The sequence below is a fragment of the Erithacus rubecula genome (assembly GCF_903797595.1).
Source record: "Erithacus rubecula genome assembly, chromosome: 8".
NCBI classification, from domain to species: Eukaryota; Metazoa; Chordata; class Aves; order Passeriformes; family Muscicapidae; genus Erithacus; species Erithacus rubecula.
The window spans coordinates 30313921-30326914 of NC_136659.1; the positions used below are offsets into that span (position 1 = coordinate 30313921).

Genomic DNA, 12994 nt, shown 5'->3' on the forward strand with positions numbered 1-12994 from the left:
CAATCATATCAGATTTGGTCAGTTCTATTTGGTTCAATTTTTCCTGCCAAGGGAAAGTCTAAGTCTTTGAAACAGCAATTATTTGAAATTAAGAAAGAATAGTTGAGAACCATCTGTAAACCCAGCACTGAAGCTCAATAAAAAAATTATGGTGCAGTTATTTTCAGAGAAAATATTTGCTTTGCAAGCATTTTGGAGAAGACTTTTATTAAATTTAGGAGAGACATTGAAACAAATAGATAAATTTTGGTTTTGAATCCTTCTGAAATTATACATATGGCAACCACTTTAAATAGAAGTTTTTAAAAGGTAGTTTTAATTCTTCTTTTTTTTTCTTTTTTTTTTTTTTCTTTTTTTTTATTTCAGATCTAGAGAAAAACTCATGTATTTTAAGACAGTTTTTCAAGCAATAAGGGACTCCAGAATTTACTCTAAATGAGTTATCCTTCAAAGCTGGGCAATTTTGACCATGAGCTCACTGACACTGTGACAGTTTTGTACTTGCTGTGATTCCATTATCCACACCTGAGCAGCACTCAAAGCTTCAAGGTTCATCTAATGGGGAGGTTGAAAAGAATAGGGCATTTCAGATCTGTGTATGAAAATTAATGTTTGGACCACTTTATCCCAGCACAAAACACTTCTCATTTCCCCCCTCTTGTCTCTGAGATATTCAGAGAAAATATGGAAATACTACTGCTTATTCTTGGCACTGGGAAGTGAATAAGAAAAAGGAAGACCAAGGGATAAACTGCCTTTGCTGGTAGAAAACCTTGAAATTAAGTATCAGCAAGACAAGGATTACATTAAGTATATTCAGAATTTTATTTTTTTAATTTCTAGAAAGTTTATCTATCAAGAGCAGCTTTAAAGTAGCTTTCCTATGTTTTTTCCTAATAACATTGGACTGAAAATAAAATATAATTTCACAGGTGAGTGCAAAAAAAATTGCTTTAATGCTGTAACTGGTGTTTCCAGGCTGCCCAGTGCACCTGAACCAAAGGGCTGCTATTAAATTATAGTAAACAGTAAAAATTTGGAGCTCAATTTGGAACCATCTTCAAGGAACACCAACACCAACCTCCTCCCCACTCACCCATTCCACTCCCCCAAGGAAATTACACAACTGAGTTTGTTCATGGGGCTGATGATAGAAACAAAATATTCAGACTTTACTGCCTACCTGCTTTTTGTGCCCTCATTTAATGTGTAACCTACAGCACAAGTATCCCACACCAGATTATTTTGGATCTCACTGGAAGGTAAAACAACAGATGTTTTGCTCTGACTTCAGAGAAAGTGGATGCTGAATATTTATCAAAAAATATTTCTTCCTAATTATTTATCCTAAGTTCCTTCATTTAGTTCAAACAAAAGTAATTATGAAACAAAATTATTTAAACTGACAGTCTGGAAAACACTGATTCCATACAATTGAATGTCACATTCGCTGGTGGGGTGATGGGAAATCCATACCAGTTCTGTTATGCAACTGGGAAAATAATATTGTTTTTTCCTTTTCCAAAGAAACATGTATGAGTTTTTCTGAAATGGAAAAATTAAAATATACAACTAGTTTTCCACTTTAAGAAATGACCCTTGAGCTTTCTTTAATTTGAATTCCGAGCAAAAGAATGACTTTTCTTTGTTGCACTATGCAATAGATTTAAAAATTATGTGATGATGTAATTGATACTGCCACAAAGTATTTTTAAACATAATAAAATATAAAATATATTCTATTCCTCCTCCTCTGCTGAATCCTTTTACTCTGCTCCTTTAAAGACAAGTTAAAAGCTTTCCACCACAATAAGCTATTAATGTCGCCTGTTTCACAGCTCACAACATAAATTTATAACAAGTTTTTCTGTTTTAACTACATGGGAGCACTGAGTTATTCCTGAAGGCAATGTTTCCTGCAATTCCACTCTCTTCATCAGAAGCCACCCATAATTCAACCTCCCCAGGTATTTCCAGATGAGCTCCTCCTGATGGCCTCAGTGATTTCTGTCCCTCCCAGCTCAGGTGCAGCAGGACAGCTACTGGTGCTGTGTTATGGAGAGCAACAAATGCCACATAATGGGCAGCAATTGTTTTGTAGCCACTAGCCAGCTCCTAACAACTGAATCACAAAATTACTGCTCATTTCTTGCTAGCTGAAATGAAACTCTATTTGCAAACATCACCCTGTTTCTCCTGAGAGCTCTGAACGTTTTTCTCTTTTGTTCTTACAGGCACACAGCAAGAAATGGGCAATGCTCCTTGCTCCACAGCAACACATGGCTTCTGCCCTGACATTTGCTAAATTGAAAGTTCTGATTTATGCAGTTTTTAATCTTTTAGAGTGAATTTGCAGAGTAATTGTATTTGGCCCAGAAGAACAACAACCCAGGCCTCAAACAAACTCTGTCTTTTGAGATTCAGAAGATTAGAGGGGTTTTTTTGTTGTTTCTGCCCTGTGCAGACTGTGCTCAGTTAGAAAAGATGGGATAAGGATGCTGTGGAAACTGATGTGGCAGCATCTGACTGTGATCCTAACTAGTTCTAGGAAAAGTCTCCTGCTGAGCTGACTTCAGGTGCATCCACAGTGGCTTTTGAGCTTGGATGAGCTGTGAGTGTCCTTGTCTCCAGTGATTTTTCTCATCATCACACTGACCAGGCTACAGCTGGGACTGGGTTTCTCTTACAGGAGATGGGAAGAGGAATTCCAGCTGCTGCTGGGCTTACCTGGAGTCTGAGTGACTCCCCAAAATGTCCACAGCACAAGTCTGAGGATCTGCTCCTGTTGCACTACTCCCAAGGCAGACACACAATTACAACAGGATATCTTCCAACATTAATGGGGAAACCCTAAGGAAGTCAACTGCCAGGAGAAAAATGTATCCCACAATATCAAAATAAATGAGAGGCCTGTTGGGAACTTTTTCCTGCAAACAAGAGATGTGCCAGAGGAATTTTTCTTCTTGCATATTTTTTAGTTTTGTACATTATGAAAAAGAAAATAAAATCCTGTACAGAAAAATATACATTCAAGCCAGCTAGATGGAAAGCAAATTCTAATGTAATTATATATTATTAAGTACTACTGTATTATATTAAACTCTTTCTCAATTAACTTAACTTTGCTCTTCAGCATGTAAAATTTGTCTCATATTTTGTTCTTCATACATACACTTGTATGTTCTAGGAGGTCCAAGAAATGCCTTAGACCACAACTTTGGGAGAATGTGGCAAATCCGAAGTTCTTAAAAAAAACAGGTTTGGCTGAAAAATCAGTCTCATATGGCACATACTTTAGGTCAAAGTTGATGGGATTCAGTGGTGCCCCAGTAAGAAGCTCAGGTGTGAAAAGCACAGCAGCCCAGCCCTGATCTGCAGAATGAGCCAAATTCACATCACAAGTAATTAAACAGCTCAAGTGCAGCCACTGGAACTGCACCCACCTTCAATGTCTAAATTCGATAGCTAAATATAAAAACATCAGTATCAAAGATGAGGAAATGCTGCTGTTATTTATTCCAAGCTCCCATTCAAGAGTAGGATCAGTGATTAATCAATTGGCCTAAAGGGAAAATGCAGAGAATAGAAGCAAAATAAATCAATGTATGAAATACTGTGCAATGTCACATATACCTGGAGCTGATCACATTACTGCTCTGTCAGATTGGCCTGCAATTTGGAAATATTCCTGCCTGGCAGATGTCACCAATGAGGCAAATCACTTGCTCAAAAAGAGGAGAAATTCTCATCTCTTATTTCTATTCAATGTCTCTGTGAAAAATACAGCTTTTGCTTAATACTAGCAAAGTTCTTTTCTACAATGAACTAAGAATACCTATTTTTACTCCCCTAAATGGGTAAAATTTTGAATAGTCACTCTAGGGTCACTGCAAAGGGCAAAATATTTGAGAATAAGAATATAAAGACGACCATCACTGGAATGGAAAGAAACCTATAATATGCCACTGCAAGAGGAGGAGGCAAAACTGTTTCCTTAAAAGTGAAGTTATGTCAACACTATCTGCAAAGATCTGCTAAATCTGGCTCAGGCTGTGCTTTGTTCTACTGGGGCCAATACTCTGGTTCTCAAGAAGAGCTCATTAGCTCAAATGGAAGCAGCTACACTGCTTCTGCCACCTGAACTACTTTGCATGGCAGGGCATTACATAAAAAGAGGATGCTGTTTATAAAGCTTGCAACAGAGCCTTTTTCTCTGTTTCACACCTCCTACCTTAACTGAATCAAATTTATGCATGTATATGTGTAACAGTAATCTCTGCACAGTGCTGGGGAGACACTACAATACCTAACAAAATCCTTTTTATGAGATACAGATCAGACTTAGTGTTACAGAAAGAACACTCACTGTTATTTAATAAAAAGAATATTATAATGGCCATTATTTGTAACAGAACCTAAACTATAATGACATCAAATAGGACTGAAGGAAATTACTAAGGAGGATGCAACAGACTTTTCTCTGACATGTCTAAGGTCTGAATAATAAAACTCCATGAGGTTCAAAAGATGAAAAAGGAGGAGCTACTGGAGGAAGTTAAGGAGAAACTTCAGCTGTTTCAGCCCCATGACCTCCTCACTGAGAAGCCTCCACTCATTTCCAGATCATCATTAACTGCTAAGAGAAATGCTGAACAAGTCTTGCAGCAGGACAGAGTAGAAGAAAATACTTTAACTTCTGTTTAAACACACAGCAGTCTCACATTCCCAGCTGATCTGAAACTGTTGCTTCAATAACTTTACAGAGGATTTTGTCAAGCAAAGTGGGCAATGTATAAGTACCTAAAGTTTAATGAAAAGATGAATAAAAAATGCAAATTTTACTTGTGCCCTTTATTTAAAATAACTTTTTTTTCTGAAGAACACTTAAAATCAGAAGGGGTTTTCTGGAGGAACAGACCATTTGACTGAAGACAAGAAAGAAACCTGCAGGCTTATTAAAGAGAAACAGCTGTAATCACCACCTGAGCAGCTCCAAATAATTTCCAAGTCTTGGCCTTGTGTGAGGACACACTACCCAGAAGAGGAAGCCCATGAATCACCAGGATGACTGAGCAGTGCCTGCACAGGAGAGGGAATGCAGCAGGGATCCCAGGTGCTCCTGCAGGAAGGGAAGAAGCTCTGCCCTCTAGATGGCATCATGTGCCTGTGGATCCCAGCTGGAGCTGGGGAGCCCTGCCAGGCAAGGTGAGCTCATCACCTGCACAGAATCAGGGGCCAGAGCCCAGCAGGGCCAGGGCAGCTCCTGCCCGGGGGGAAGGTGAGAGCTGCACATTCCTGTTTGTTCCATGTGGGAAGCAGAGGAATGGTGCTCAGCCTAAGGTGAAAAAAATGGAGGATCTGACCCCATATGGGAAAAGGCAACTTAACTGGAAGGGGTGGGCAATATGTGAAAATATATAATAAAAACAAAAAACAAATTTAAAAATGATTGTTTTTATGAATAAACAAAACTCTCCTTGACATTCAACAGCTTCTGAAACAGACAAGTGTACACTGAAATGTGCATGTAGCTATCCACATCCATGCACATTTGGCTATAATGCATCCATGTGTACCTTTTTTGACTATACACTGGAATTTAACACTTACTTAGTGATAATCAGGTATCAACAGAACCATCAGCAAAAATCAGTTTCATGCATAATGGACCATTCCACATTTGATTTATCTATCCTCTCTATATATTTAGAAGTAATCTTAAAATCTGTGCTTGTCACCATGACAGATTAAGCAGACTTAAAAATAATTGTTTGGGTATTTTCAGCTGTGGAGTATCAAGTTATCTGCATAATAAAGCCAGTGAATACCCAATTTCAAGAGTATGTTAACCATACAAATTTCACATGTGTAGTTGAGCATTTCCCAACACAAGAGCCAACCCTTACAGGCTAGAATTCAGCACAGTGCCCATAATTTTAGTGTCTGAGTGTCAATATATCTGCCCAGAGCCCCCTCTATAATCTCCAATGCTGTATTTTTACAAGATGAACAAAAAAGAAATCACTACTAAATTAAGAAAAAGTGTATCATGGCAAGACATCAATACTGTTTCAGCATTTTCAAGGTTAGCAAGGAGAAATTAAAAGAAATTCTTTTACTATGTTGTAAGTAAAGAGTTCCAACAGCTGAAGTAAATTAATTGGGATTTCCTATGCAGCCAGTGGAGAACATCCATAGAATACTAGCATTTTAAAAATAATATCAATTTGAAATTAAGTGCAACTATTTATTTAGTTTATGAACTGTAGAACTGTCATTACTGTCAGCCAAATTGCATGCATTAGCATGCAAATTAAAAATATATGCCATGAGTAAAATTCTCTGTCACATAGAAACTTTCCTCTGAAGCAAGTGCCACTGTGAGTAATGAGCAGACTCACAGAAAGGGTTTGTGCAGAGCCAGGCCCAGAGAGCACAGCTGAGAGAAACTGCTTAAAAAACTCCTGAGCCTCACTCTGTGCAGTGATGGATGTGTGGGGATAAACACAGGCACCTAGATCTATAACACTGTGTGGAAAATCTCATTCCAGTGCACGGGGAGAGAGGATTCTCAATTACCACACGCCTGGTTGCTGAAAAAGGGGAGTTACATTAACTGCTGGTTATCTGCAGGAAGGCACCACTCTTGGAAAGAAGGGCACTGGAAAACTGCCATTAGATTATAAAAGGCAGACAGAAATAGATTCCTTCACTTCAGCCTAGCAAGGACTGTGTGCAGAATACAGTTAACATTCATTACAATAGAGAAAATCTGACAGGTTTAATAAAACTGAGATGATTTTCCTTGACTTCTGTGACTTGCCCTTTCTTCACCGACTACACCTATTCCTCAGATCCTTCTGGTACCAAATCATTATTCTTGTGGCCATATTCAATACTCTGAACTATTTAAAGACTGTTGTTATGTCAGCCAGCTAAATACCACAGAGCTTTCTCTGTGGTAGACAGCTGTAAGAAAAGAGCCATTGGACTGGAACTCAGAAAATCCCAGAAAAAATTAATTTATAAGCTGCTTTTTACAAAAAATAGATGTAACTTCATTTGGTTGTGGTAAAATGAGCATTAAATGCTTATCTATGCTCTTATTTTTTTAATAAAATTTCCAGATCTGAATATATTTTTTTGAGGATTGTATAGTATATCTATAAATTTTTACAACTGCATGCACCAAAACTTAGGAACTAAAGGTAGGTGAACTAAAGGATATGCTAAATAGTACCCTGACTAAAATATTGATGTGAAGGAAAAAATTGCATATATGACATATGCATATATTGCATTTTCTCCCACCTGCAAGATACTGGATTCACTCTCCTGGAAAAGAGCATCTTATATCCTTTATTTCTGCCTTGAGAAGGAAGAAATGAGGAAGAGCACAAGTTACTCACTCCTTTCCTGTGTGCCTTGTGCCTCACTGGGATACACTGATGTGTGTGATGAAACCAGAAAGTAACTTTCATTAAAACCTGTTTCCTGCATGAGCAGGAAAAAATTGAGGAGAAAAATTCTGATACACAGCAAAATTCATGAGTACTTGATGGGGTATGACACAGTGACACACTTAAAACAATTAAATGCTGTTTTAAGACATGACAGAACAGGAATAAGGGTTAAAGCACACTCTGTTGAGCACTTGGTTGAATTAGCTTATTTCAGTATATTACTGCTTAGTGGGTATCTCAGAGTACTCAACAGAGAGCTGATCTGGAAGTTTTTACCTTTTCAACATGTGCTAAAAATCCAGAAGTTTTGTATGTTGTGACCCAAAACATTTAAAACATTTAACTTCTGAACCACTGCCATGGTGTGCCATAGGAGATGCAATTTGATATTCTTTTATCTTCCCTTAGCCTCAATCAGAAAAGAATATAATACTGTTTGTAACTCAGACTAAAATTCCCAAAAGGCACCACGGTTGATTTTAGAAAGCATTTTAAGTTTTCATTGAACTAAATAGTGAGAAAAATGCAGATAAGCATTGGCCTTCTCTGTACCTCTTGGACAATGGAGACAGTGCCTTAGTGTAAAGTTATTTTTATCAAGGCCCTCTCCCATTTTAGGAGATGTTTGGTGAGCAGTGGATCAGAAGTCTGTCTCTGATGATAGCAGGAAATGGTTACAGCAATGACAGAGTAAATCTGAACAGCTCTTCTTACATCCAGTGGACACAGCTATTTTCAACACCCCTGTTGTAAATTCATATCCCTACCAGGTCATCTTGATTTTTCTATGCCAAAAGAGAAATTACAATGAATTTCAACTGGCTTAGGGAAGAAAAAATAAAAGGAGAGAGAAAAATAGAAATATAAATATTTTACATGTCTGCAATAAATAAATCCTCTTTTAAATACTCACCACATACTAACTGAACAGAACTATCTGCCCAGGAGAGGTTTCTATTAGTCCTCATCCATATGAAGACATAATTTCCAGTAACATCCCAACAGGTAACTCTGTGCCAGCTCTGGAGCTTCACCCCCTCGTGGGATGGCTGGAAAAGCCAGGGTGGAAGATGTGATCTGGCAGAGGGGTACCAACACCTGGGAAGGAGGTGCTTTTGAGACTCCAGCTGGAGCAGGGGAGGGCAGACAGCAGGAGGAAAGCACCCCAAAGCACCCCAGGCACAAAGGCAAGGAGAAACAGGCAGCAGCCATGAGATTTGTTTCCCAAAAACCAACTGAGCCACTGAGGACCCACAGTGGATGAGCTCCAGCATCAACAGGTTATAGAAAACATTCAGCTTGATGTACTTGTTCAGTTTTAATTTAAAATTTACTCAGTTATTGGAAAGCTGAAACAGTTTGCCAATATTATTATCTGGAAAGAGCTGGAATAAACTGGGCTATTTTTGAAACCAGTGATGCAATTCTCTGCTGATTCATTATCAGCCACTGTGTAAGTTTGGAAATAAGACTTTCCACCTTGTCTGATCCCTCTCTATAAAAAACAAAAGAGATCTTAGGCACAGCTCAGAAAACTAATTATAAGAGTATCCTACTGCAAAGACTTAAAAGTAAAATAATCCAATAATTAGAATTAAGTAGGTTGGTCTGTGGTGACAAATCAGCATAATGAATCTAGTTATGTGGATGGCCAAGGCATTGGGCTAAGAAGAGCTTCTGGCTGAATCAGATTAAACACATGGGAATGTTGCTACAAAATACATAAAAGCTTCATGATTTTTCTATGCATCTAAGTCAAGTGATTCACATTTTCTATACACCAGTGAATCAGCTGACTTTCAATAAACAAGAAGTCTTTCCTCACAGATATTTTCAGAAACTTGGGCTCTTTGCCTCTGCATATGGTGCGTTTCTTTCCATGGAAAAAAACCCCAATTATTAGATTTCTTACCATTTTACATTGCTGTACATGGAAAATCATTAAAATAAAGTGGAGAAAATAAAGAGCAAAATTAAAACCAGCAGCATCCCAAAGTTATCTTCTCAATCTACCCAGAGAAATTATGTACCCTTCTCATATTTCTTTTTTATAGTTCATAGTTCATTGCTATCAGGTCTTTCTTCCTCTGCAGAGTAGTAAAAACATAATATGGGAAATACTTGACATACTTCCTCATTTGTTTAATGGTGATGATACAAGGGAAATTACTCCTCTAATATATTTGAACATTTAGCTTATTATCCTGAGTGACTTTTCTCCCAAAGCTCAATTTATTAAAACAAAACACATCTTTCTATGAGAAGCTGCAAAGGGGAAGGGGGCAAAATTCTTTAATTAAAATCAGAGTGGTTTCATGATTGTACCCCAGCAGACACTGCTTCCACTGCAGCTTCGTGTGCTGAAACTGTCTTTGAGCCTCACTCACCCACAAGCAATGAGATTTTCACACATGAATTAGGCTTTTCATTCAATAACTTCAAGGTTACAATCTAATGCTACCCCAGTGGTTTGCTGAAAAATGCAAGGTTGGGGGCAGCCCTCAATCAGTATTTTTGTGGCCAAAAGAATTCGTGTCCATTGCAGCTGGGGAAGAGGAAACTCAGCAAACCAGAGGAACCTCCTCTGGAACCTCCTCTTTGTTGCCAATGTTTATTTTATTTTGAATGCAAATACTGTGGTTTTTACAAGGTGTTAGCTGTGCACTGTCCCAGGCACTTCCTGAGATGCCAAAGCAAATACTTTCTGAGCAAGTTGCAAAGAAGGACATCCAAAAGAGCTGGAACATTTCATAGACTCAGACATGGTTAATTCATACTGAATTACCCTCCCTGCATAAATGTCTGTACAAATGACAGACTTTAATAAGCCTTCAAAGCTGACACAGTATTTATCATTGATTAAATTTTTAAAATCAAAGTAACTATAGCTTTTACAGACATGTTTAGATTAAGACTGACATTAATGCTGTATATCAGCTTAAATCACTTGCAATTATGCAGGTGCTTGGTGCTTGTATTTCAGTCATTTGAGGCTAAATTGGGGCAGAGAACCCATAGCTCCATACTGGATAACAAAGCTTTGGGACATTCTTAAGGCCTTTACAGACATGGTTTGTCTAATATAGATTATTTTTAAAGCTTCCCTCTGTGGACTGTAAATGTGTAAATTGTTCTTGCTGGAAAAAAGAAATAGCAGACAATCTTGAAATGAAAATCCATATAACACCTAACATACCCAGGAGAGCAAATTAAGGCTTTGTGAAAAATCTCTAACTTGTATGTATGTGACTTTGGAAATATAACATTATTGTTTTACTGTAATTGTGAAAATGGTGAAAAAAATCTGGAATTGCTGTATGGGGGTTGATGCATGTCCAGAGTAAATTATACTTTTTGTATATTTCTGGCTACAATTAAAAAAAAATTCAATTCTTTTGGTGAAGAAAGCAGAATTAAAAAAAGGAAATTCCATCATGGAGTTCATATGCTATTCACCATATTTCATTAAAATGCTATTTTTTGCAGGACTCCAAATACACAGAGAAGATATCAGAGAATGATTTTTTTCTTTGTGAGAGCTAGAAGGCATTTGATCATAACTACTGAAGTAAATTAAATGGCATTTCAAGAGCAGCCAACTAAAAATGCTGAAGGCACAAAGAAATTTTGATATCCAGGAAATCACAATTAATTTCAGCTATGTCAAATAGGACACAAGATGGTGTGAACCATTTTTTATTTGTCATCTGTTTCATTTGATTAGAAATGTATGGTATTTATCAGTCAGAAGAGTGAAAATAGAATTTGCTGTAAATGATAAAGGATGTAAAAAAAAATTATAGGCAAAAGGAGCAATGGGAGAATGTGTGTAGATATCTCTTATCAAGTATATGATAGCTTTCACTTGGGCTGACTGCAAAGATACTTTATTATACTGATTTGTATTGAGTGAGAAAATTTCTAGGATAAACAGTAGTTAATAAAACATGAAAGGTATTACTGAAATTTATTTGGCAATAGAATTGACAGCAAAAAAAAAGAAGACATTTTAAATACAACCTCCAGGATACAGAAACCATTTAAAGGAAGTTTTCTGTGAAAATAAAGCCTTGCCCCTTTTGTCATTCTTAGATTTCCTTAGATTTCCATTTATACACAAGTACTTATATACATGTGTATAAATGTAAATTTATAATACATGTGTCCCTGCAGAGACTCTAAGAGAAGCTCACCCAAGCAACAGGACAATGAACACAGCTGAGGAGGAAGAGGATGAAATAATTCAACAATGCCCTAACAATGCCTGCCTTATGCTACAGCTGAGTAACAAACAAAATAGGAAGAAATATCAAAACTTTCCTACTAGTGATGATATAAATGAAATTATATCAATAGGTATAATGGATTAGGTCACACTCTGACTGTTACCTTTAACAGTTTCTGTTTATTGGCAGTGTTCAGATTCTAGAGGGCACAGATGGAGGACCAACTCTAGCAAGCACTTTATTAGCCTTTCTGATCTGATTAATTCAGTAACATCTAATCATGTAAAGTAAGATTAAAGATCCTGACACCCACAGCACAAAAAACTAACAAACAGTAATTTTTTGCTCCTTTCTAGAGAGACTAATACAATATTTAGAATAATTAGTCTGAAAGTAGTAAAGATTTAGAACAGCTAATTTCATGTAACTTTTTAAAAAGTCTCTTCATTAATAAACCATAAGAAACCTTGACACTACAATTTATATTCTTCAAGAGAAAAACACAGCAAAAATACATAATGTTAGGCAACACACAGTTAACAGCACTTTGTTTTGATTATACTGGATCACAATTAATGTTGGCCCTGGAGTTCATCTTTTTACTTTGATAGCTCCTTACACTACTTATGTAGATTAATCCTCAACTCTTGGCATTCTTTAATTTGTGGTTTTGAACAAGCCACTGCACAACACCAGCACCAGTGAGGAGAGTTCTCCACTGCCCTTCCTGAGCCAGGTCCTGCCTGTCCTCAGTGCCACATTCCATATCTGGGCAATTTGCCACAAATGATAAAAGCTGTGACATTACTGAACAACTCCCTACCAAGTGAGGACATAAAGAACTGCAAATGTCATGCAGACTGATGGAGAATGAGGCAAACCAAACAGAAATCATGCATATTTTGGAAATAAAAACCACAAGGAGCCTACAATCATTCTCCATCAACAGATAAAGAAAGACTATATTAAACTGTATCTTTTGTTAGGGTTTTACTGTCTTAAAAACTTAGTAGCATGTGTTTCTTCTCCCCAGGGCAAAATTAGAGTTATTTAATATTACATGTGTTTATCTTACAGTCTAAGCCTTAAAGGAAAATTGCAGAGTCTGCCTACACCTTTGAGATTTCAGATTCTGTATTTAGATCCAAACAGGATTGATTGTAACTGTTCACATTTTACTTTTAACAAAGTCCTCAATCAGAGTCCTCTATCAGAGTACAACTCAACTCAAAAATTATCATATAAAAGTACCTTCACACTTAAACAAAAATGTATAGGGCCAGTAATAAATCTACAGTCTACCAA

General features: G+C 37.1%; 1 protein-coding gene across 10 annotated transcripts in view; it reads right to left on the bottom strand.

The window, feature by feature from the left end:
* NCKAP5 (NCK associated protein 5) overlaps window positions 1-12994 on the bottom strand; it is a 364594-nt gene that overhangs the window by 98639 nt on the left and 252961 nt on the right. The gene's annotated exons all lie outside the window — the stretch shown is intronic.